General features: G+C 39.3%; 1 long non-coding RNA gene across 1 annotated transcript; it reads right to left on the bottom strand.

Annotated features, from left to right (window-relative positions):
* Positions 1–20,831: 20,831 nt before the first annotated feature.
* On the bottom strand, positions 20,832–26,568 carry Gm42000. The gene is made up of 3 exons (XR_878682.2): positions 26,396–26,568; positions 21,344–21,538; positions 20,832–20,952 (listed from the first exon to the last, which is right to left on the bottom strand). It is a non-coding gene; the product is annotated as a predicted gene, 42000 (long non-coding RNA).
* Between the last annotated feature and the right edge of the window lie 507 nt (positions 26,569–27,075).

The following is a 27,075-nucleotide window of genomic DNA, read 5'->3' as shown; positions in this document are numbered from 1 at the left end:
CAGAACTGGAGTTAGATCTTCTTTGAAGGTCTGATAGAACTCTGCACTAAACCCGTCTGGTCCTGGGCTTTTTTTGGCTGGGAGACTATTAATAACTGCTTCTATTTCTTTAGGGGATATGGGACTGTTTAGAAGGTCAACTTGATCCTGATTCAACTTTGGTACCTGGTATCTGTCCAGAAATTTGTCCATTTCGTCCAGGTTTTCCAGTTTTGTTGAGTATAGCCTTTTGTAGAAGGATCTGATGGTGTTTTGGATTTCTTCAGGATCTGTTGTTATGTCTCCCTTTTCATTTCTGATTTTGTTAATTAGGATTTTGTCCCTGTGCCCTTTAGTGAGTCTAGCTAAGGGTTTATCTATCTTGTTGATTTTCTCAAAGAACCAACTCCTCGTTTGGTTAATTCTTTGAATAGTTCTTCTTGTTTCCACTTGGTTGATTTCACCCCTGAGTTTGATTATTTCCTGCCGTCTACTCCTCTTGGGTGAATTTGCTTCCTTTTTTTCTAGAGCTTTTAGATGTGTTGTCAAGCTGCTAGTATGTGCTCTCTCCCGTTTTTTCTTGAAGGCACTCATAGCTATGAGTTTCCCTCTTAGAAATGCTTTCATTGTGTCCCAAAGGTTTGGGTACGTTGTGGCTTCATTTTCATTAAACTCTAAAAAGTCTTTAATTTCTTTCTTTATTCCTTCCTTGACCAAGGTATCATTGAGAAGAGTGTTGTTCAGTTTCCATGTGAATGTTGGCTTTCTGTTATTTATTTTGTTATTGAAGATCAGCCTTAGTGCATGGTGATCTGATAGGATACATGGGACAATTTCAATATTTTTGAATCTGTTGAGGCCTGATTTGTGACCTATTATGTGGTCAATTTTGGAGAAGGTACCATGAGGTGCTGAGAAGAAGGTATATCCTTTTGTTTTAGGATAAAATGTTCTGTAGATATCTGTCAGATCCATTTGTTTCATCACTTCTGTTAGTTTCAGTGTGTCCCTGTTTAGTTTCTGTTTCCATGATCTGTCCATTGGTGAAAGTGGTGTGTTGAAGTCTCCCACTATTATTGTGTGAGGCGCAATGTGTGCTTTGAGCTTTACTAAAGTTTCTTTAGTGAATGTGGCTGCTCTTGTATTTGGAGCATAGATATTCAGAATTGAGAGTTCCTCTTGGAGGATTTTACCTTTGATGAGAATGAAGTGTCCCTCCTTGTCTTTTTTGATGACTTTGGGTTGGAAGTCAATCTTATCAGATATTAGGATGGCTACTCCTGCTTGTTTCTTCATACCATTTGCTTGGAAAATTGTTTTCCAGCCTTTCATTCTGAGGTAGTGTCTATCTTTTTCTCTGAGATGAGTTTCCTGTAAGCAGCAAAATGTTGGGTCTTGTTTGTGTAGCCAGTTTGTTAGTCTATGTCTTTTTATTGGCGAGTTGAGACCATTGATGTTAAGAGATATTAAGGAAAAGTAATTGTTGCTTCCTGTTATTTTTGTTGTTAGAGTTGGCATTCTGTTCTTGTGGCTGTCTTCTTTTAGGTTTGTTGAGGGATTACCTTCTTGTTTTTTCTAGGGCGTTGTTCCCGTTCTTGTATTGGTTTTTTTCTGTTATTATCCTTTGAAGGGCTGGATTCGTGGAGAGATAATGCGTGAATTTGGTTTTGTCGTGGAATACTTTGGTTTCTCCCTCTATGATAATTGAGAGTTTGGCTGGGTATAGTAGCCTGGGCTGCAGTTTGTGTTCTCTTAGTGTCTGTATAACATCTGTCCAGGCTCTTCTGGCTTTCATAGTCTCTGGTGAAAAATCTGGTGTAATTCTGATAGGCTTGCCTTTATATGTTACTTGACCTTTTTCCCTTACTGCTTTTAGTATTCTATCTTTATTTAGTGCATTTGATGTTCTGATTATTATGTGTCGGGAGGAATTTCTTTTCTGGTCCAGTCTATTTGGAGTTCTGTAGGCTTCTTGTATGTTCATATGCATCTCATTCTTTAGATTTGGGAAGTTTTCTTCAATAATTTTGTTGAAGATGTTTGCTGGACCTTTGAGTTGAAAATCTTCATTCTCATCCACTCCTATTATCCGTACGTTTGGTCTTCTTATTGTGTCCTGGATTTCCTGGATATTTTGAGTTAGGATCTTTTTGCATTTTCCATTTTCTTTGATTGTTGTGCCGATGTTCTCTATGGAATCTTCTGCACCTGAGATTCTCTCTTCCATCTCTTGTATTCTGTTGCTGATGCTCAAATCTATGGTTCCAGATTTCTTTCCTAGGGTTTCTATCTCTAGTGTTGCCTCGCTTTGAGTTTTCTTTATTGTGTCTACTTCCCTTTTTAGGTCTAGTATGGTTTTGTTCATTTCCATCACCTGTTTGTATGTTTTTTCCTCTTTTTCTGTAAGGACTTCTACCTGTTTGATTGTGTTTTCCTGTTTTTCTTTAAGGACTTGTAACTCTTTAGCAGTGTTCTCCTGTATTTCTTTAAGTGATTTATTAAAGTCCTTCTTGATGTCCTCTACCATCATCATGAGATATGCTTTTAAATCTAGGTCTAGGTTCTCAGGTGTGTTGGGGTTCCCTGGACTGGGTGAAGTGGGTGTGCTGGGTTCTGGTGATGGTGAGTGGTCTTGGTTCCTGTTAGTAAGATTCCTCCGTTTACCTTTCGCCATCTGGTAATCTCTGGAGTTAGTAGTTATAGTTGACTCTGTTTAGAGATTGTTCTTCTGGTGATTCTGTTACCTTCTATCAGCAGACCTGGGAGACAGATTCTCTCCTCTGAGTTTCAGTGCTCAGAGCACTCTCTGCTGGCAAGCTCTCTTACAGGGAAGGTGCGCAGATATCTTGTATTTGGACCTCCTCCTGGCCGAAGAAGAAGGCCCAAAACAGGACCTTTCTCAGACTCTGTGTTGCTTTGGCAGTTCCCAGGTGGTACAGACTCTCACCTAAGCAGACTAAATTCCTAAGTTCCTTGGAGTCCCGGGACCAAGATGGCGACCGCTGCTGCTGTGGCTTAGGCCGCCTCCCCAGCCGGGTGGGCACCTGTCCTCCGGTCCGGAAGGTGGCCGGCTGTCCCCGGCCCACACAGGGTGCTGCCTCAGCGCCTCTGTGCTTCTGCCTGTTCCAGAAGCTGTCAGGTTCTCTGGCGCACCCTCTCACCTGTTCAGACTAATTTCCTAAGTTCGGCGGGTCTCGGACCAATCCAGTTGTATTTTCAAACAATGATTTCCCAAAGATTATATAAGAATTCTACAAGGATGACAGAAACCATCATGGACTTGGAATTTGTAGTCTTTCTAAAGTTGTTTGTTTCTTTCTTTTTTCAGTAAAAGTTTTTTTTTTTAAAAAATAATCTTCTCTTTCCCATATAACAGCTCAGTGAATCTCTCTTGTAAGATCTGAATATGCCATAGTAAAAGACACCACCAACCACATGGCATCACTGAACACTTGGGGAGGAATTTTGTGCAAACTAAGATGTGAGTTACAAAGCATGCAATTTTGTAATATAAATTTTACTTTTATTACTTTGCATAAAATTCAAAGTAAACCATTAATAATTAGTATGGGTTGCATGCTAAAACAATATTTAGACATTTTGTTTAACTTTATCATTAATTTTATCATTTGCTTTTCCATGTTTTAAAAATAGCTATTTTCAAAAGCAGAGAAGGTTGGTATTCACTGTCTAATGTTCAGTGTTATATAATTTATAGATATATATGGGTTTGTCCTAAAATGATATGCAACTTAATGACTACATTCCTAAGTACTTTATCTGTATTAACTCACTATTTTGATCATCTCCACTTGACAAATGAAGATTTTAGCTTAATGATAGTTTGAGGAAGTCATACATCCAGTTGAGCCTAGTCTAATAAAATTCTAACCCAGGCAGGGCTACATTGTAAGATCCTGGCCAGTAACAACAAAATAAAACATTACTTTAAATATTCAGCAGGACTGATCCTATAGTCTAGCATGCATCCTCACCATACTTCCCTCCTACACTCTTAGTCTTAGCCCATCATTCACTTTGTGTTTTAATTTATCTTTTGGAATATATTGATACCTTGACAAGATGGTCTCTTAACCTTAAAACAACTACTTTTTATAAATCCTGAAAGGTACACTGAAATAAATTGGTGTCTCTGTGGTGTGTGTGTGTCTCTCTCGTGTGTGTGTGTGTGTGTGTGTGTGTGTGTGTGTGTGTGTGTGTGTTTGTGTGTGTATAAAAAGAGGCAAAGTTTTGCTGGATACATTATAAACCAACCTAAATTAGCAAACAAGCAAGTCCCACTAAGGATGTATGAAAGTACAACTTGCACAAGCAGCAAAAATCTTTCCATGTCTACCTCAACCCTATACTATTGAGAAATGCTAATCTACTTATTAAATTTTTATTATTCATCATGTGACTAATAGGGTGGACCCTTTCCAATCACTTGCTGCATGATATGCAGACATAATAAAGGCTACAAGAGCCTGATGAATACTTCTGTTTGGAGATCCTTAAACTGAGAAGAAAAAGACAAGCTATGGGACCTTCGTCCCTTCTTCTTCTACCTAATAAACAAATCTTCCATATCCTTTCCATGTCTTTCTCTGCAAAATTTCATGAAAAAATTCATAATCTGTATTTACCCATTCACCTTACTCTCATATAATGCTTTCTTCATCTGTAGTGAACTGCCCTTGCCCTAGTTAACACCGAGCACCAATCTGATGGCCTCGAATCTGATGGACAGTTTAGAGCCCATGCATTTCTCCACCCCTTAGCTACTTTTCACAGCATTGATCATTGACACTTTAAATACATTCTTCTCCCCCCTGCTCCAATTTTTTGACAAGTCTCACTTCAGAGTACTAATTGTCACTGGCCAAGCACTCCCTTGGGTATAGTAGGCAGGCCTCAAAACCCAGACTATCTCCTGAGTTCTGAGACAACAGATATACCCCTCCATTTCCAACCTGATGCTGTACTTTCCTGGGCTACTGCATTCTCAGACACTTCTTGATCTGCTTCAAAGGAAGTCCTTTGGTGCGATCTTTAAAGGAGGTCCTTGGTGGAACCTCTGTGCCATTTCTCTGGCCATAAAATTCTCCTGTTCCCAGTGTCTCCATACTCTTCCAGACATAAATCCTCATCTTTGCTTTTTAAAAATCTTAGCTCTTTCTATGTGTTTGCCATTATTTGCCTGAGGGCTGCTGGCTTCCCTAGATTAAAATTACTCTGTCAGTAAGAGCATCAGATTGAGGAAGAAACACTGTCATAGATTCTTCTATGAAAATAACCTTTTGTTCTTCTCTAGTTCTCCCTTTTATATCAGTAATTCACCACCATGCCTTAGTGTTTGTAGGGAGACGTGACACATAACAATATATACTACTATGATTTTGGCTCCAACTGAAAACTACCTTAAAAAAAAAAGAAATGCAATCTTTGCTGTCATGGGGTCCATGATGCAATCTCACACTCAGTCATTCTCTGGGTCATTCTCATGCCTGAAGCAGAGGCCAACCATAAGGGTGCCAGTGGGAAAACAAATAGGGAGAGGAGATAATCCCTGTTGGAAAGCAAATCCCCACCCCTTTAATCTCTGTACCTCTTGGATACAGTCGATAAGCAACAGAAATAGCTGGAACAGTCATTCCATTTGCGGGAAGCAGGAGGGAGAAACACCCATTTGGAATACTTTACTCAGAGGAAAGATTCTCAGGTAGAATACATACAAAGCCAATTACATTTAATGTACTATATTTTAACATGCATTGTATGACTGTAGAAACCATGTTGACCTATTTTAAGAAAAAAAAAAGACAAAAAGAAAAGAAAAAAATAAAGAAAAGTAAAAACTGAAATTTTCCCATGTATGAATCTCTTTTTGTCTCTGTAAATCTTGGCTCTTAGGATATAAGTTCCCTGACTTTGCTCTTAGAAACCACATTTTTTTGTCTTGTTTTGTCTTAGAAAGCATATTCCTTGTTCTGAGTTTCTGAGAGTAAGTACTTCTGAACACTCTGTCTGTCTCTGTCTCTGTCTCTCTCCCTCCTTTCTCTCTAGGCCCCTCCCTCTTTTCATCCCTCCCTCCCTTTGTTTGTATTTCTCTAACTTTTTCTCTCAACCTCAGGTATATAAAGCACAAACGCATCTTCAAGCTTCCTTTTTGATAACTTCCTTCTCACCATTCGTTTCTTCTGACCAATTCACATCAGTCAATTCTAAATGGCAGACAGTCATGAAAACTGGCTTCCCTTTCTTTGTGAACCCAAATGTTCTCTGGCTTGCTGTTACTACTTTTATTGCCCAGTTTCAAATCAATGCTCCATCTCTCTTGGCCTATGCACAGTTTTTAGCCAGAGCCTTACCTATTCATTTGTCAGATCCACTTAGCCCAATTGGCCTTCCACCCTTTCTTATAGCTTTGCTTGAACTCTGTCCTAGCAACCATTCTTTCCAACTTGAGCTCTCAGGCCTCAAGTTGCTGAGTCTCTACAGTTGCCTTGGGCAGGGATCTTTTCCTCTTTTCTCAGAACCACTTTTATAGTTTGATCTTTAAATGAGGTTTTTAAATCTATTCTTATCGGTGTTTCTTTGCAGAGCAGTTTACAGCTGAAGAAATTGTGTTTGCCCAACATCACACACCTTTGTCCTTGAGCTAGCTGGCATTAATACGGTAGGTTCAAGTGAACAGGTCTAGCCCCTTGTGACTTCCTCTTAGTTATATAAGTGTGTATAACTAAGATCTGGTTTATGCCTGAGATCCCAGCATCTGATAGTCACCTGGAGCCATCTGGCTTATGCTTGCCAGTTCATAATATCTGAAGGGCCTCATTACATATGAACTCAGAAAAGTAATAGCAGTAATTATTAGGAATAAGCAACAGGGTCATCTAAATCAGGGTAAGTCAAGCGTTTCCCACTAAGAAAATAAAAGGAATTTCATGAGGAAAGTCTCCAAGAGGCTAGTAAGGAAAAGGTACTCAAAGGCACATTTCAAGCTGATGTTGGGAATGCAGGTTGACTTCAGTTATCTAAGGAAAATAATCTCATCCTGCCTACAACTGTGGAGTGATCTAGAGTTTACCTGGGCCTTGTTTAATGGATATTTTGCCCATATCACACATTCATCTACATACTTTGTACTGTTTACAAATCCTCGGCCACATAGAAAGTGTTTTCCATTACAACAAAAGTTTCTCCACCAGAGAACTTTTACTGCTTTATAATAAATCAATGTTGTCCAGCTCATATAAGCTCTGCCTTTCCTGCATTTTAGGACAGTGACTTAAAGCTGTATTAACTTCTATATCCCAAACCATAGTTCATAAGATATCCCTGTTCTCACCAATAAAATCCTTTGAGTTTTGGGGTTTTAGTTGGGATTAATTAACTCTGTAAAGCTATAGATAGTAAATGCCCTTGGCTTGTGGGCCCCATAGCTCTGTAGTGTAGAAAATCACCACAGACAACACCAAATGGGTGATATCTCTCTGTTCAGACAGAGTTATCTGCAGAAATACAGTGGGCCAACCTTACCCCTGGGCAGTAGTTGCAACCTCATAGACAGCCAGTATACACATGATCTAAGATATGTGTGTGTGTGTGTCTGTGTGTGTGTGTGTGTGTGTGTGTGTGTAGGGGGGTACCTACTACATGCCAGGAAAATGAAAAGAAATTAATTTTTATTACTGAGACTTCATTTTTCCTGGTGGTAAATACTATGAAAAGCTTTAAGACAAACACGGATATTTTACAGATTAGCATAAAGTATTAATACAACTTTAAAGTGAAAAGTTGCAACAACAAAGAATTGCAGACTTTGTTAAGACAGTCTTTTGAGAATACATCTTTGGCTTCTCTGTCATTTGGGAAATTTCACTGAGAAAATGTAAGAACCGTAGATATACTACCCCTCACCTAACCAGATCTACATAGAAAACTAGTGTAAATTCATTTAACCATGTTTAATATATGGACCAGGGCAAATGTGGCCCCTTCCACCTTACACTGGGGCTAACATACTTTGTAATGGTCTAGGATTTCTAGAGGTCCCTGGAATTCAAACTCTCTCTTCTGGTTCTTAAAATGGTCCAGTTGTATCAGTCCTAATTTTTTCTGCTGTTACTTTGCAGAAGTTGCTGCAATTGTTATACCTTTTCTGGACCATCTTTGTTAGACATCATTCCATGCACTGACTACTCTGAGTCTTGTACCCCAGTGCCATCCAATATTAGGAATGTGTCTCTATTTTTGACCATTTGCTTCTCTTTTATAGGCCATCAAAGGCCTTCCTATTCATAGTCCCAGTCAGTATGAATAAGTCCTATCTACAACGTGATAGATTAGATTCTATTTAATAGGAATTCCTTGATGATTTATTGACACATGGAACTTTGTGAAGAACTGTGAAAACACCTCCTTTTGTGTCTACAATGACGTTATAAACTTAGTATTTGTGTCTGGTTGCATTGGAAACACAATCAAAAATTCAATTTCTAAGTCCTGTGACCATCAGTTTTATGTGGTTACTTGACTGGGCTCTGCTTCCCAATAGTGTGGTCAAACATTAGTCCAGATGGTGTTGTAAAGGACTTTTTGTAAATATGATTAACATTTACAGCTTGTTAACCATAAGTAAGGAGATCACCCTCAAAACTGTGGGTGGGCCATCTAAGTAGCTGAACCCTGAAGTTTATTGGAGGTTTTCTTGCCAAGGTTATAAAATAGAACTCTCCTGAGTTTCTATCCATGTAGCATGCCCTGTATAGTACAGACTTAAGGTAACACTGACTTCTGCTTGTGTTGTTAGTTTTAGTGCCTGCTCCATAAATTTTTGACTCACTAGTCCCTAATCATATAAGTCAACTCGTTAAATCTCTCTTTTACACACATACACATACACACACACACACATACACACACACACACACACACACACACCTCAAAGAACTTCCTTGTTGGTAAAAAGAGACAGCCAACAAATTGAAACCATCTATCAAAGAACTGTCACTTATTCAGGAAGTAAACACATACATGGTTCAGAGACAAAGAGATAAGTAGTAGCTGGCAAAATCTGTAAGTACTTTGTGAAGAAGGTGCCTTGAATACCAACTACTGCAATCCCTGACAAATGATTCAGCAGAAATGAATATTTTTAAATAGTCATTGATCATCTAAGAGCCACTGTCTAACATTCACTATGCACTCGAAATGGCACTTGATCACAGCAGTTCTCCATTTTGGGAACAGAGAATGCCAAGAACAGCATGTACGTAAGAACTTACAGACTTCTGCCACCTTCACTTTTCATGTATTCTGACACAGAATAATTCTATTATTTCCTGTCTACACTATAGACTTTAACACTGCTGCAAAACATGGGTCACTGCTGTCCTTTTTCCTAATATGATCTTGTTCTGGTCAGAACTCAACATGAGATACTTAACTGTTTTTTCATGTTGTTTTTTATTTTTTTAATGAGTCACAAATCACTTTCCCTTCCTATGTTATATAATAAGCTTACAGTGTTTAAGCACAAGAAATTTAACTGAGTTGGTTTGTTGAACTGAACAGAGCGTTTAGATATTTACTCACAAGGAAGCTGCAGTTTAGCTTGTATTATTTCCCTGTTTGTCAGAAAAATTGACTCCAAGATGTCTTGTAGCAGCAATTCCAATTAAGTAAAGCAATTTGATTCCATGGGCAGCATAGTCAGGATGCCAGGAGGAAGGAGGAGTTTCAGGTAACTGAGATAAGATGGTTCTTAAGTCAGCAAGCAACTTTGTGAAGAGGTAAATTTGAAATCAAAAGCTATAACTAACTCTCTATGCTGAGTCTTGGTTGTGTCTTATTCAGTATGGGATAATAACAACATTCTCTGAATCTGAGGAAGAAGTACAGGATGTGATTGGAAACGACAACCTCTGTGAGTCGTACGTGTGAGAAATGAATCGACTGATTCCATGGCACTGTGGGGGTGGTTGTATTGCAGCAGGCATGAATGAGCTATGCAAACTATGAGCAATAAATACATATATTAATGCACTTCTGAGTGAAGGGACGCTGAGTCATCTAGGAAAAATACCTGCATTAAGAAAATATTCGTGTCTCCTTGCCATTCACTTCTACAGTTGCTGTAAAGCTGGCACATTAGGATGCACATGATGGAGTTTGAGGTGTGGACCAAGGATAAGCCCACATGGGCAACTCAGGCAGATACAAAGAGATGAAGCTATAGGGACTGTGCTCTAAGCTACTGCCTTTCTGTGGCAAGCCCTGCTCTGTCTATTACTCCTCTGTAGTGATGTAAAGTGGAGCTGAATTAGGCTGTCTCCAAGGTCTCCTGAAACGTTCACCCTCTGCCATGTCTCCGCTGACCCCTGACAAACAGGCATCGTGCAACCCTCATCTAAACGGCCACCTTCAGACAACCGTGTGAGTGAATCTCAAACTGAGCATCCTGACTCCTTTCTCCCTCTTAGGATAGTGACCCCTCCCTCTGAGAGGTGCTCTTTCCTACCTGGAAAGAAGGATGAGTGATCGCTCTCATGCTATAACAGAATATGTCAAGAATTCAGAGTCTAGCCAATCACATGCCTTTCCTCCTATTTTCTTGCTGTAGGTGAAAGATCTATGCTCAGTTGCTTTAGGTGGGACCTGAAAACCTTTTTAAGCTTCAGTTTCTTCATCTATAATATATGTGAAATAATAACTGTGTGCATTTCAGACTTAGTTTCTCTGGACTAAGCAAATAAGATAACATCAAGTGACTCTACATAAAAGCATACCTGGAATATAATAGATTTCAAAATTCATGGCATCTTCTTCACTGTCTCTACATTGTGCCTTCTCATTCTTTTAGATAAAGGAATAGACTTTCAAAGGAAAATTTTAGACAGCAGGAAGGACAGCCTTGAAACTCATGAGGAATTGCACAGTCTGCTTAAACAGCAGGTCCAGACGCTCAAGTGTACTACCCACTCTTATGTTCCTAGGCAAGATACCAACATGCTGAAGACTGAGTGAGGATAAGAAGCTGCATAGAGGCTCTGCACACATCTAATGTTCCACTTTCCTGTCTACCTTTGGGAATGAGGAGATAAAACAGAAGGTAGAGACTCTTGCCATGCAGGCAGCAGGACAATGTGATAGATGTTCATGCTTGATGAGCTACAAGAAGCTGATGTGGTGAATCTGCTATAGAAGCAGCAGAAGACAGCACAATGACAGTTCAGTGGTAGAGCACACATGGTGCTTTTATTTCGTGTATTTAAAGACAACCAAATTTATCCTCCAAATTCAGACTTTCTATAAGAAACATTTTTTCCTATTTAGAAAAAAAAAATTCGATCTTAAGCTAGATGTGACTGTGTGCACCTGTAACACCAGTACTGTGTTGGGAGGGGATAAGAGGATGCTGGCTGGCTGCCAGACTAGTTCCAAGTTCAGTGGCAGACACTGTGTCACAGGAATAAATTGGAGTGTGATATAACAGAACACCCGACATTTTTTTTCAGCCACTGTGTACATGCAGGAGTGCTCACACTCCCCCACCCCACACATATATATACATAAACCACCACGACCATACACACAGAGGTCGGTTCTTTCTCTTCATCTGCTCTAGGCCTGTTTTGGAAGCTGAGAACAAGAAATGACACCGAAAGCCATGGATAAACTTTTCTTGTATTAAGGCTTCTGTCATTCTATATCCTCAGGTGTGTGTTCCTAACTTGCATATAACAGTTTTCATTTGCTTTCTATTGCTAGTGAGAAAACACCATGTACAAAAGTAACTTGTAAAGAAGAGGGTTTATTTGACTTTAATTCTGGTCACTGTCCATCATTGAGGGAAGCCATGGCAGAAACTCAAAGACAGGAACCAGGGAGTAGATGGCCATGGAGTAAGGTTGCTTACTAAGATTGCTCCCCATCGTTTGATCATCCCGTTTTCTTATACAATTCAAGACCACCTACTCAGGGATGGTGCCACCCACAGTCAGCTAGGTCCTCCCACATCAATCACTGATCACAAAACTATCCCATAGACTTGTCCACAAGCCATTCTGACAGAGGCATTTTCTCAATTGAGGTTCCCTCTGCCCTAATAATCACAGTATATGTCAAATGGACACAAAACTAACCAATATAGCAATGGACATCTCCAAATATTGCTATATTAACTGCATACCACTTAGATTCTCTAAAGGTAGCATATATATAAGGTAATACATCTTTTTTAAAGGAAAAAGAGAAAAGAAATCAAAGTATCCTGTTAGTTTCTTTGCTTATTCTAAAATCTTAAGTAAGAAAAAAAATGCATCACTAATTTCTGCTATCCTTAAGCAGACACGTTGCAGACTCTAAATATAATGTTTATCAACCAAATTCTTTCATTTTTCAATTTGAATAAAGCATGGCCCTGGGCTTCCTGGCATGATTCAACATGATCTTCGGCTTCCAAAGAGATTTCATGCCTTAGGAATCCTTACCTTAAATCCTATAAAATTAAGGAGATTATCTTTGCAAGTACGTCTACGCTTTTAAGTGAAAGTCTGTTAAGCAGTACTGCCCTGGTGAACTCCTGCAGTGGTACATTTAATCTATGTGTACATTATCACATTATCTCAACTATGTGCAGATGTTTTGATGTCGAGATGAATGGATGCTATCTTGGGTTAAGAAGAATCAACCTCTGATTCTAGACCAGTGCAACAAAGCAGTCCTGAAGACTGAGAAACTTGTGTGGTCAGACTGCTGCCGGCACACAAAAGCCCCTGAGTACAGTGAGCTCAAGATGAATGTTACAAGGTTGGCAGATGGACAGCAAGGTCTTTAGGAGGAAAGTAGAGGTGGTGAATTCTTTATGTGTGGACACTTGTTTTGTTTCATAACCGTGAAAATGAACTTTCCCAAGAAAAGGCTTTGAAAGAAAGAACTATCCTCAATATACTATTCTTTATTTGCCTCATGTGAGATGTATTAAAGGAAAAGAAAAAGAAGAGCCAAGGGTAGTAATAGAGGTTAGAGATGAATGGGTCCACAAGAAGGTAAACATGGATATTCGGGTACTTAGAATATCCAGATGAGACTGAGTCCGAATTAACTGCTAGTTGTACACTGCATTACACATGTTTTTCTGGTTGGTTGGTTGGTTGGTTGGTTGGTTGGTTGGTTGGTTTGGTTTTGGCTTTTGGTTTTTGGTTTTTCAAGACAGGGTTTTTCTGTGTATCCCTGGCTGTCCTGGAACTCACTCTGTAGACCAAGCTGGCATCGACCTCAGAAATCCACCTGCCTCTGCCTCCCACGTTCTGGGATTAAAGGCATGTGCCACCTCGGCCTGGCACATTACACATGTTTATACTGTCCTCGTTTATATAAAATTAGAGACAAGAGTTGTTTCCCCGGACCCCATATTTCTCTTTCATTGGACATAATTCAACAAATCTGAGGACATAAGGAGTCTATGCAGAAGGATTTGAGGATTTTGGTTGGGGGAAGAATCCAGGGTATTCTATGAAGACACCTCTCAGATACTTGTTTTACAGGCTTGTGCTACCAGGCCTGACTGCAATTCAACTTCTTTACATTTACATCTATTTTCATCTTACTGCTTTTTATAAGAGAAAAAAATGTACTTCATTGAGAAAAATTAAATACATTGGTATATAACCCAGACACAAAACCTTCAGCCTACAATTTGTCCTGCCTACAAGTCTTGCGTGGGTAAAGATGGAGCCAAAATTAAGGCAATAGCAAACCAATTACTGGCCCAGCTTGAGACCCATGCTTTGAGAGAGAGCCCACCCATGACACTATTAATGATATTCTGTTCTGCTTGCAGACAGGAGCCTGGTATAATAGACATCAGAGAGGCTTCACCTAGAAACTGATGGAAACAGATGCAGAGATCCACAGCTAACATTAGGATGGAGCTTGAAGAATTCTGTAGAAGAGGGTGAGGAAGGATTACAGGAGCCAGAGGGGTCAAGGAAAATCAACTAATCTGGGTTCATAAAGGCTCACAGAGTTTTAACTGCCAACCGGGGAGTATGTAGGCCCTCTACACATATGTAACGGTTATGCAGCTTGATCTTCATGTAGAACTCCTAACAGCAGGAACAAGGCTGTCTTTGACTATGTTGCCTGCCTTTGGGACTCTTTCCTCCTATGTGGTTGCCTCATCTAGCCTCGTTGGATAGGATGTGCCTAGTCACACTGCAACTTGATAAGCCAGGGCTGGTTGATATCAATGGAGAAGGAGTGAATGGGGGTGGGGTTAGAAGGAAAGGACTGAGAGGAGAGGAGGGAGGGGAATCTTAAGTCAGAAAGTAAATTAATTATTTAAATAAAATACATTAATATATTTATAGCAACATTATGCAATTGTTTATACAGAAGAAATGCTAATATGGGAGAGTTCTATGGTTGGTTGATAAGGGAGAAAGGGGGAAATGTATCATTTTTGATACTCCCATTGAGCGATGAGATAAAAAGATGGCTTGTATTCATATCCACTGGTGGATTTAAAAAACAAACAAAACAAACAAAACAAACCACTGAAGGACATCTCAGAATTTTCTAGTCAGTGAAGAAATGGATCCTAAAGGTGGAGAGGACATTTGTGTAGAATGAGCTTCCAAACTATTGTTGCATGGGATTAGGATCTGACTTGCTAAGAAATGACCTCCTCAGCATCAGATCCATGATCTCAATGTCCCCAGTTCTTTCCAGCAGCCCCAACTAGGTCTTAGTCAAACAAAGCTCTGTCAACTCAGAATTAAAGAATAGATTTAATTTCAGTGTCTCTGGTCTTATGTGGAGGTCTTTGATCCACTTAGACTTGAGCTTTGTACAAGGAGATAGGAATGGATCAATTTGCATTCTTCTACATGATAACTGCCAGTTGTGCCAGCACCATTTGTTGAAAATGCTGTCTTTTTTTCCACTGGATGGTTTTAGCTCCCTTGTCAAAGATCAAGTGGCCATAGGTGTGTGGGTTCATTTCTGGGTCTTCAATTCTATTCCATTGATCTACCTGTCTGTCACTGTACCAGTACCATGTAGTTTTTATAACAATTGCTCTGTAGTAAAGCTTTAGGTCAGGCATGGTGATTCCACCATGCAAAAAAACAAAACAAAACAAAACAAAAAAAACAAAAACACACAAAAAAAACAAAACAAAACAAAAACAAAACAAAAAACATTTTTGTTGCTACTTTATAACTTCAAAAAAAAAAGGACTATAAATATTCCCCATAGACATTTTAAAAGTTACATTGTTAAATAAGCCCCAATGACAAAACAAAATACCACCATAATCTAAATGGTGTACAATAAATTTTTGATCAAGTAATTAAATTAATGCTCTCATTAAAAAAAAAAAAGAAAAGAATAGATTTAGCTAAGCCTGGAGCCTTTGGAGTATACCTTGAGCTTAGCCCCCACCCCCTAAGTATTCCGTTACTAATTTCCTCTTCCTCTAGAGTAGTAATGCTCAACCTGGCTGGGGGGGGGGGGGTGCAGTTAATGTCCTCAGAAGACATCTTTGGTTGTCAAAAAGCAGAGAAGGGAAAAATCTCATTAGCATCTAGGGTACAGAACCAAGGACATAGCAGACCATCCAACAATCACAGCAGCACCTTCCAAAAGCAAACAATACAACAGCTATTTTGCATAAAATGTCAAAATGTGAGATTAAGAAACTTCATACACTATGATAAACTATCTTAGAAAGCATGACATGGGAAGGGCATCTGGGGAAATCTGTTAATAATTAAATGGATCCCTGTAAAGGGTCAGGAGATTGATGATTTATGGTCACCTGAACATGACAGACAATGCAAGAGTTAGTGCTGGGCAGAGCATCAAGTCGATCTAACAGTAACTATAAGAGCTCAACACCCCATTTCCTGCTTACTGTGAAGTTTCTTTTGGTTGTTTGTTTGCTTGGTTGGTTGGTTGGTTGGTTGGTTGTTGGTTGGTTGGTTGGTTTGGTTTGGTTACTTCTTCTCATCATTAGCCATTCCACCTACACCAACAGTAAGGTGTGGTTTACATGAGATCTCCTTTTTAGAAGCCAAGCAGAGACAAAAATCACTGTTCCCACTGCACAAAGGCTGCATCTCTGTCCTGCCAGTAGTTAGGGAAAGAAGAAAGCTGTGCTGACTGAGTAATCACCGGCACTTGGACAGGAACAAGAAAAGAGGAAAGGAACTCTAGGAATCTGAGACAGGCCCAATATGGCAATCACTGAATGGAGTGAGGCCAGCATGCTAAGGCTCAGAAGGTGATGTTCTGAAAAGCAGAGATCCATCGGTAATGGTAGAAATACAACAACAGAATCCAAGGTACCACAGAAAGTTTAGTTAGAAAGGATGGCAGTAAGTTACAACAAGAAGCAAACAGCATAGTGGAGAAGATAGCCTGGATCTTCTTCAAAGCACTGATGCCCCTGGTCTCCCAGGAGCTTCCCAGTCCAAGCGGCAGAACCTCTCGAAGGGAGCTGGGCGATGAACGCTGGAGGCAGCCTAGGACTTGGCGCACAACTGTTGGTTATATATTATTTATCCAGTGCTTATGGGAAATGCACTTGGTTACTTTTAAAGGGTTTTAAAAGAAAAGGAGAGGAGAAAAGGAGGAAGACCACTGTTCCCTCTGCCTTGTGAAACCCTGCCTAAAACTTGGCTTCATGGAAGTATTCCTGATGTCATTATTGAGCTAATCCAGTTCTCAGTAAATATTAATGATGGCCTTCGGGAACAACACCACTGTCCTTCAACTGACTACTGCTGAGTCATCGTGCCATAACCTCTTTTTTAACATGTACTTTCTTGTGTTGGCACCAGTTATTTCCTCCTGATCCAAATTGTGAAAACCTGCCATATAAGGATGTAGAAAGCCTGAGCGTTGACAAATCCAGTGAATTTAAGGAAGAAAAGAGGCAGTCATAATCAGTGGACCCTTCAGCATCAGACCCATGGCTTTGATCTCTCTCTATGACTTTTCCAGAAGAAAGATGAACAAATATACATTTACTTCAGAAAGGCACGAGTGACAAACAAAGTAACTCTCTAATCAAGAGTAAAACAATACATTTCCTGAAGGTACTTACAGGAGTATTGGTAAATCAAAGTTATGTATGTTTTTGACAAGTATACAAAAACACGGGTAACAACTCACTATAGCTATACCCTCAAAGCTCTCTGCCCTACATGTGGGCAGTTTCAACAAAGGCAAACTCCTATCTCCCAGTCTGCTCATGTAACCTTGAGTCTCATGAGTCTTGGAACTTTTTGAGTTTCCCTCCTCCATTCTGGCATGGCAGTTTTAATTCAGAAGTAGTAAGTACATAAAATATTCTATTTGTCAGCTTTCTGCTGCTGTGATAAATACCTAAGATTATCAGCAAGAGACATACTGTTGAGTGTCCTGTCCATGATATTGGCCCCATTGCTTTTGGATCTGTAGTAAAGAAGCACACCATGGCAGATATATGGTCAAGCAAGATCAATTCATTACAGGGCCTGATATAACCTAGAGAATGGAGAAAGAGCTGGGACCTACTGCCTTACTCAAGGCAATGTCTTTGATGTCTTACAGACCTCCCAACAGACTACACTTTTAAAGTTTCCACACTTCATCAGTTGAGACTAAGCCTTTAAACATAGACCTTTGGGAGATACACACTCATACCATAAAAGGATCATAAGTAAAAGCAACTCTAGAAATATTTACCAGTTGTCTTTGAACATTGATTTATGCCCTGATTAAAACAAAACATGGCCCTCTAGCAATAATAGAACAAGAATACATTTCAAATCATTATTTTTTAAAGACTGATTGGAAAACTATTCCTTGCAGAGATCAAAATTCAGGATTAGCTACTATCGTGAGAACAGACCAAGGATGGGGGTTGAGAGGCAATGGAGTCATGTAATGAATCCCTGGGAAACCAGACTCTAGAGGCCACCATCAGGGTGAGATCTGAGTTTATTGCATAATACAGTGTTTTAGTCAATACCAAGCCCCTAAATCCTCAGCCAATTGTACCCAACTGCACCACCATGGTGCCCCTGATGAGGCAACTCAGAAGGAGGAGGCAGGGAGCATCATCACCCATTAGGACTTTCATGAAGACAGGGAAAGCAGTTACACCCTGGCCTTGGTTCCTTTTTGCTGTCTCATCGGTGTTCTGGGAGTCATCTTAGATCACTTGCCAAGTAAGGCAGATCAGGTCTCTTTGAGCATGCGGTGCCTTGCTCTCCATTCCACTTTCTCCTTCAGAGGTTGACATCCACATCCCTCACATATTGTAAATATTTAGTGAATTTGGGTTTGCTAGTTCTTCATTATAAAACTAAAAGTCAGAAGCCTTCAGTGGTTATAGCTCTTATATTTCATACTGGTTACCCCATGTCTTCTCCCTGACTAATCCTGCATGACCTGTTGGATTACAGGGTGCTATACATTATGATGAAGACTAACGACTGAGGTTCAGAAAGATGACTATAAAATGCTTGAGATCAGAGAGCCAACAATAGATTGTTTCAGACTTGACATGATGCAAAGGAAAAGAAATTGACCCTTAGTGTCTGTCATTTATCCGAGAGTGGTTCTGATTTATCCAGAAGAGTGATGATCTATTTTGGTCTGGTATCTACAATAAACATTGTCCTCTCTGTTTGATGAACAGCTTGATAAATACAATATAGAAAGGAAATGGAGAACTAACCACTATATCTTATGCACACACATACATTGTTCTGAGTCAGGAGCATGGATGGGTCACAAAGGAGAAGAAGGAACATGCTACATTAAAGCTGTACATTCTGCTGAGCTTGTAGGTTAGTGAATTGGAGGTCAAAGACACAGTAAGATTGAGCACAGTATTTTTCTTAAAGGCCAGTTGATTGTAAAAAGACTGAGTATACAGTGTAATCAGAATGAGTACATACTTATAAATGATCTCATAGCACATTATTACCTTGGTTACAGTCTAGGTGAAAGGCATATTAAAGGCAAGCTACTAGCAGCATTTCCCAAAATAATAGAAAGTAATTCCCACAGATTTTTTTTGATACTCTAATATTGTAAGAATTGTACAATAACCAGAAAAAATACAACAGAGCCGAGATTTCTTTTTTAATTTAACATGTGTCAAACACTGCTATATGTGCACATGCTTTACTTTCTAAGCCTAATAATAGTACTGGAATAAACATGCATTGTTTTTAGCACTGATTTCTGTTGAATTATTCAAAATATACACATCAATAAAAATTGATAGTTTCAATCTGTCTTATCAGATGAAAGTAATGACATTTCTTCCTTTTTCTATGAATCAGTTAGTACTCACATGTGCTCACCTCTAGACTATCTAAGGTTGCATTCTTATGTCATCAATGTTTGTGTTTCTCTTCAGAAATGTTTAAAAGCCTCTGGCTGGTGTACTTACGTGCTTGGTTCTCCTGTATTCTATGGGGTATTCTATCATCTTATAGAATCCTTTGAATATCTCTAGGCTCCAAAGTCCCCATATTCATGAAATAATTACTCTGTCCTTGGTGCCACAGCTGATCCTGTCTTCTCAAAAGCACACCTACTTGACCTATTTAGTTTGCACTCACATGTTTAACTATGGATCCTAGGATAGCATCAGCATGCTTGCAAGACTTGAATCAACAAGAGGTTCGGGTTTGTCTGCCCAGTGTGTCAGAATCAGTTTTCCATGGATCTCCAAACTGAAGTACAATACAGAGTATGTTTTCACCTATGGTCTGCTGCCCTCAAGGCCTGTGATGCCTTTTGCCACCACACAGCATCTGACATTTACCCCTCCAACAAGTGGAGAGGTTTGTGTCTGATGCTGAAACACAGAAGAAAACCAAAAGAATCTTGGTATCTAAAAAGTTCCTTGGAGAATGTATTATTCTTTATACCATCTCCTTAAGTTCAGTCCCCATCAGAAATGGTATTATCATGGTCATCTCCAGTAGCACACATGTGGTCTGTTGGTGTATGTATCCATAGATCATCATAAGTGTTGCAGGAGTAGCAGGATTTCTCCCATAGCCATACAAATTTTCTTCAGGTAACAGAAAAGAAAAGTGTAACACAATTTTCAGAATTCTGTCTCAGCAGACATCATATAAGATCCATCTTTTGAACCACATTATCAGTCACATCACTGACATCCACTCCCTGAAGTATAGCCAACAAAACAATGTGGTTTGAGATCTAAGCTACACATTTCCTAAACTACTGACATTAAACAGAAGTAAAACATCAAAATAATTCCAGAACATCTTACTAACTAGACTTGCCTGTGGAAGTCACAGCCCATAAATATCTTGATTCTATCAGCATACGGTAAGTGATATTAGACTTCATGCTACAGATGGTGTGCTTGCTTGAAACAACATGATGAGCAAGATAAAAATATACAGATAACTCCAAAAGCATAACAACAAAAGAATTCATTCCAAACTGCAGGCATTAGACTAGAACTATTTTGTGGAGCCATAAGCCATTGTGTATGTGTGTGTGTATCTATATGTATACATATACATGTATACATGTATTACTGTGGCAGCAATATTAAAACTTCTAAGAAATCATTAGGTATCAATGGGAAGGGAGACCCTTGGTCCTGTGGATGCTTGATAACCCAGTATAGGAGGATGCTAGAAGGGTGAGGCGAAAATGGCTGAGTAGGTGGAGAATCACCCTCTTAGAGGCAAAAGGGAGAGAGAAAGGCATGGGGAATTTATGGAGGGGAGACTGGGAAGGGGGACAACATTTGAAATGTAAATAAAGTAACCAATTTAAAGAAAACTTACTTCTTCAGAGATCATAGTCGAACATGTATGTCCTTTATTTTGCTTTTTTCAAATTGTGATAAGGAAGTACATTATGGCAGGAATACATGGCAGAGAAAGAGCAATTCACTACAGGGTCTGATATAACCTAGAGAAAGAGAAAAGAGCTGAGTTTTACTACCCTCCTCAAAGCCATGGCTTTGACGGCTTAAGGACATCCCAAACAAAACATCTTTTAAAACAAAAATACAGTATAGTGTTTTATAAAAATATGAACCAGGAGGACAAAGTAATAGATGAGGCATGGGCATCAACTGGAACAATGAAATCATGGGGAAAGCAGGGAACTTGAAAGGCAAATGAATCTTAGATGAACAGGAGAGAAGAACATCTTTTCAATTTAGATCATAGACTAATAATTCTGGAGTTGACTGCACTAGGGACTTTTGGAAGGTGGATGAAGACGATCTGGCTAAGCAGGCAAGATAAGCTTAAGTGTATTAACTGTGTTAACAGATACTTCCCACACATTCCCTCACCTCACAGCAGAGAGGCTAAGTGAGCCTCGGCACTCCCCGAAAGCTGGAAGAAAAGCAGTCTCCAGGGTGGGAGGCACTGAACACTGGTCAAGGGTTGAGAGGTCTTTGCCAGTCATTATTTCCATAGAGGCCATGTAGACTCCATAACCTGATAGCTTCACTTCCAAGGACTCACAAGTAGGTGTGCACAGCTCACTGAAGAACATGTTTGAGAAGGTTCATGGGAATATTTTTTGTCATAGTCAAGAACTGGAAATTCCATAAGGTCTCATTAGCAGAAGAACAGACAGATTATGGCATATTTGCAAGTAAAAACTTACAAAATGGAGTGGAAAAATCTTACCAAAAGGTTGCTCACATATTTTTAATGATAAGTAATTTCCCCTCCCCAAAATGACAAACAAATAAAAATAAGAAAACAAAAAACTCAGTAACATACCCAGAACACAGGAGGCAGAGACAGGAGTATCAGATTCTCAGTTCAAGGTTATCCTCAGCTACATAACAGATTTTCAAAAAAAGCCTGCAGGATATAATAGCAAGTGTAGCCTCCCACAAGCCTGAAGCAAGCTGAGCCAGACCTTGACTTTGCTTACCACTAAAGAGATCACCTAGGGTAGAGCCTGCCTCCCTGGATCACTCTATTGTTCTGCCACTGCCGCTGCTGCTAGGAGTCAGCCTAACTGTTATGTTCCTACATGTGGTCACCTGCAGCTGGGCTCCAAAGATGATTTGGCAGGAATGGGCTTTCCCCTCTCCTTTATAAAGCGTGTCCGCCATTAAAAATTTGAACCTTGAGCAGACTAGCTTGTCTTGGTTCCATTATTTCTCTACCCGCCTAGATTCCCTCTTCTCTTCCAGTTCCAAGATGCCTTCCAGGCTCGAACCCGGACATGAGAGCTGCAGGCCGGCCCCAACAATTTGGCAAACCAACTTGGGACCTGAGAATGGCAGAGGACATTTGGAAGAAACACTGCTGGTTTGGAGCTCCATGGAAGAAGAAAAGAATTAAAGAAAATTCGTACCAGAGAAGGTGTGGTACCTGCTAAGCTGGAACAGCACTAGACCCGCGTGCTGGATTCACTTAGGTTCAGCAGTGAGTTATCAGGAACTAGGAACTCAAAAGGCAGGCAGTCGGCCGCCTAAAAAAGCTGCTTTTTTGGGCGAGAGAAATAAAAGGGTTTAATAAAAGGGATTTTATAATCAGGCAGATTGGCCGCAGTCAGAAACTGCATCAGGCAGGTGGAAAATGTCCCAGAAGCAGAGAGAAATTATAGGGGCGCCCTGCTTTGTTCTCTCTGGGCCCTACAGCAGAAGTTCTCTGCCCTCTTTGTGTTTTTGTCTAAGGTCTTGTCTAATGTCTGGTGCACCGGTCTGTTCATGTGTTCAATTCATGTATGTTCATGTCTAGTCTGAATGAATGAATGTTCTGTGTTTTCATGTTGGAAGATAAAAGATGACTAAAACTTTCTCTGCTGGTATAGCAAAGCCGAGAGTGGCAGCCTCATGGTTTTGGGGCAGAAAAAGCTGATAGATGTTTTTTTCCTAAGAAAATTCTCTGCATTCGTGATTATTGCGTTTAGTTAATGACAAAGTGCTTTTTATTTTATAATTATAGCTAGAAAAATTAATATTCCCTGATTGGTCTAAGTGTAGCTGCTTTATTTGGTTTTTTTACTGGTAATGTGCTCTGCGTGTCTTCACAATCAACTCATAAGTTATTTGTTAAGATTAAATAACTGTTACACTGTTAACAGAAGGTTAGCCTTAAATTGGCAACTCAGGAGTCTTTTCAAACATGTGGCATAAGCGGGCCAAAAAACTGGGCCTCCTAAGACACTTCTAGCTGAGATAATATTTAATGAGATTCTTATCCTAGAAAGTAGGATTAAGATAAGACTTAAAGCAATGTCTCTTTAATGAAGCATTAAAGCTTGCACTGTCATGCGTTCATAGGTATAAATTGGCAGCCAAATCTCGCAATGTAGTAGTGAAGTTTTAATGTTGATTCTTAAGGTGATAAATTGTTTTGAGATTGGGTTTTGCTTTCCCAGGGTTGTAGTTACAATCTAATATTACAAAAAAACTTAGTAGTTCTAAAATCTTTCCTCATTACAGGAGGGCCAAAATGCTTGGGTTGGAAAATTTTTTCTTATGTTCGAGTTAATGCAAGTTCAGAGCAGCCTCGGGGAAGTTGGCGCAAAATCTCCTTTGTTTCACAAACTGTGACTAGGGAAGTTCTGAGAACCTCCCCCCTCCCTGCCTTCAGGAGAGAATTCCTTTTAGCTGTAAGAGCACCTTTGCAGTTGTTGTTCTAAATAAAGTTTAAATTCTAAGTTTATAAAAAAGGTCAGTTGGGCTGTAGAATTTATAAAGGCATTACAATCTGGCTTGCCTACTTCATATGAAGTTATTATAGATTTAAAGGTTTGTTATTTCCTTTACATTCTGATATTTGTAAAGAGTTTTGCTTCTAGTGAGCTGTAATCAAGAAGCTAAGAGTTTGAATCTTTCAGTGTATATTGTTTCCTAAGTGGAAAGTATTTTATTAGCTAATGCCTCTTAAGGGCGAGGCCGAGGTGGCATTCACCTCATTCAGCATCCTGTTAAGCCGCTGTGGTGCTACCAAAAATTATAAGATAAAGTCATATAGGTTGGGATAATATAACAAGAATTGTGTCTTAAAAACCTGACTAAGTGTCTGTTCCTTGTTCCAAACAGCAATTAATTTGGTTATTATAGAATATTAATAATTGATATATTACATACCATCATTTTAAATAAAATTGACAATCTATAGCCCAAAAATAAGTTAAAAAATTGTTTTTATGCATGCTTTTGTATCTTCTATAAATTCATGCATGCATGCATCCCAATTATTGTGTTTAAAAACAACCCCTCTATGGGAAATCAGTAGATGTGGTTTGGATCACATTCTTATTCTTTTGAGCTTCCCCTTGCTTCAGCACAGATAATCAAGTTGTGTGCTGTAGATGGTGTTTTAAAATGCTGAACAATCAAACCTTACTTTGTATATTAATAGTCAATATTATATCTCAGAGCTCACAATTGCTTAAGATTGTTCATCCCTCAGATGCTATTAATTCTCAAATTTGCAATTGCTTATGCATATACAACTCATAAGTATAAATGCTAGATTTATATCTCAGACAGACTATAGGTCCTACATATAAGATAGATTAGATATATAATCTCGTTCTTTATATATTCAAAACAGTTATGCTTCAAGATAAAATTTTAGTATTCTTGGAAATTGTGCATGTAAAATTCTTTCCTCTTAGTGTCCTCAGTTACTACTTGTTTGCACATAATAGTGTTAATTCTTGAGGACTTATACTTAATAAATTGCTGTAAATAAATGCTCTTATTTCCGAGTCAATAAATAAATAAATAAATAAATTATACACATGTGACTATTAATACCTTTTCAAGTTTTCTAGTTACAACCGCTCTTTAAGAAAAACAATTGAAAGTGCAATTAGTTACTGCCCATGTTACATTAATATTGACTACAACAGTCAAGTATTTGAGATGTTTTGTCAACAAATTATTAATTCTCAAGGACAAGGTATGTGGAACTTTAAAACTAGCTTCTTAAAAGACAAAGAAGGGGGAAATTATATTCCCATGCATATTATTTAGTGCATTCCCGTGCACATTATTTAAATCATACTTTTATTTTAGAATTTTGAAATTTGGATGTCAAAGAATTTAATAAATGCCTTATAGTATCTTAAAAGGATCTACTTATTGGCATATGGCTTAATCCTGAACAGCTACTTTATTAGAAAGGGGAAAAGCATAGGTCCTGTCCACAGAACGCTGCGTTGCAGAAGCATGATGCCTAATTCGTGTGACAGGCTGACAGGTAAGTGCCCTGATTTTAGTGACAATAAAGCTAATTTGGGTACATGTTTTTGACCCATCATTGCTTGCCGTTTGTCCAGTTTAGACAAGTGAAGCTGCCTTGTTTCAAGCTTTTAACCTTAAGGTAAAAAGAACATCAGAGACTGTGTAGTCTGACTTAGAAAGATTAGTGATTCTTCTCTTTTCCTCATTGTGACCAGTTATTCTAACTCAATCTTGGACTGGTCTAGTAATAATTCCAGTATTAGAGAATCCCAGGGAAGTTAGCTAAATATTCTTAATTACTTAACAAAGTTAAATTAGAACACAGCCTCCTCTCCCAAAAAGATTGCAGCCTTTCTGTGATCTCAAGGTCACCTCCCCCACACTGGGAGCTCTAAGTCTAAGCCTGGCCATTGCTAATTTGCAATTGAATAGAGTACCTGGACTTCCCCAAAAGAAGCTTTTGTACTGCTGCCTTTCACTGTCTGGACTTTGTTTTTCAAGCAGGTCAGTCAATGCCCTTCAGCCTGACTGCAACTGGCATGCATCCCTGCCTCCAACAGCCCGCAGGTGGCAGTTACTAGTCTTTCAAGAAACATTCTAGTACATATTGTGGCTTTTGGTCTGATTTGGGAATAAGGTTTGCTATGGGGGCAAGACAGTCTAGATGGACACCCAATTCTCAAAATCATATTAATCTAGACAGAGATACTTGCCTAGAGGCCATGGTTTATTAATAGTACCACAGAGCCATGTAAAGAATTGAAGGCAAAGGTTAATTTCTTAGAAGTAGTAGTCTTAACAATAGGACAGGACATAGCATATTAAGGCTAAAAAGGCAGAAATTTCAGATATTAGCAATAGTCACTTGAACACTTGAAATATTGATGAATTGGCCAGAGATTTAAAAAATAACTTAAGTGCATTGAATCCCCTGGATTGGGTTCAATATATTATCCTACTTGCTATTATTATTGGCACTATTTTATTAGTAAATCGTTGTGTTTCCACTCATCTTTAGAACACTCCTAAGATCTATAGCTACGACAAGGCAGGACATTCCAGAATTTCGGCAGAAATGTAAAAAGGAGAGAGAATGCTATGCACACTCCAGTAAAGTTTGCTTGTCAGGCTGAGAGGCCTGAGAAAACTCACAAGGCAAAGAGTTTCACGGAAACTCACCTCCTGGAACTTTGGCATTCTCATAACCCGTACATTCTTACCCTATCCCCAAGTTAGTCTGGTGTATGGATCCGCGTGCTCTCTTTTTGTATTATCTTATTATAAGTGCCTTTTAAGATTGAATTCTGGCATAGTTAAGCCTTCGCCAGTATTCCAACATCCAAGTAAGACCTTGAAGCCGACAACTTGGAACTCAGTAGGAATTCAGCAAGGAAGTTACCTATTCAGTAACTAATTAAGCATTACAAAAGACAGAGCCAACAGCTCAGGGCAGGTCTGCAAAATGTTTACTAGGACAGTAAGGACAGTCTTAATCAAACAAGGGTTTACCATGAGAAAAGTTAGGGAATCCCACTGAGACAGGTTTCTTCACTAGGCCCAAAGAAATCAGGCAGAACTATAGAGCATAAATAAATTGTATGCCACAGTCCAGCCTTTCTTTTTTATATTAATAACAGGAAGGAGATGTAGCCTCCCACAAGCCTGAAGCAGGCTGAGCCAGACCTTGACTTTGCTTGCCACTAAGGAGATCACCTAGGGTGGAGCCTGCCTCCCTGGATCACTCTATTGTTCTGCCACTGCCGCTGCTGCTACCTTCTGGGAGTGGGCCTAGCTGTTCCAAAGTCTACATCTGATCCTACATGTGGTCACCTGCAGCTGGGCTCCAAAGATGATTTGGA

The sequence above is a fragment of the Mus musculus genome, chromosome 3 (assembly GCF_000001635.26).
Source record: "Mus musculus strain C57BL/6J chromosome 3, GRCm38.p6 C57BL/6J".
NCBI lineage: Eukaryota > Metazoa > Chordata > Mammalia > Rodentia > Muridae > Mus > Mus musculus.
The sequence above is the reverse complement of the archived record's forward strand: the minus strand, read 5'-3'. Positions and strand labels throughout refer to the sequence as shown.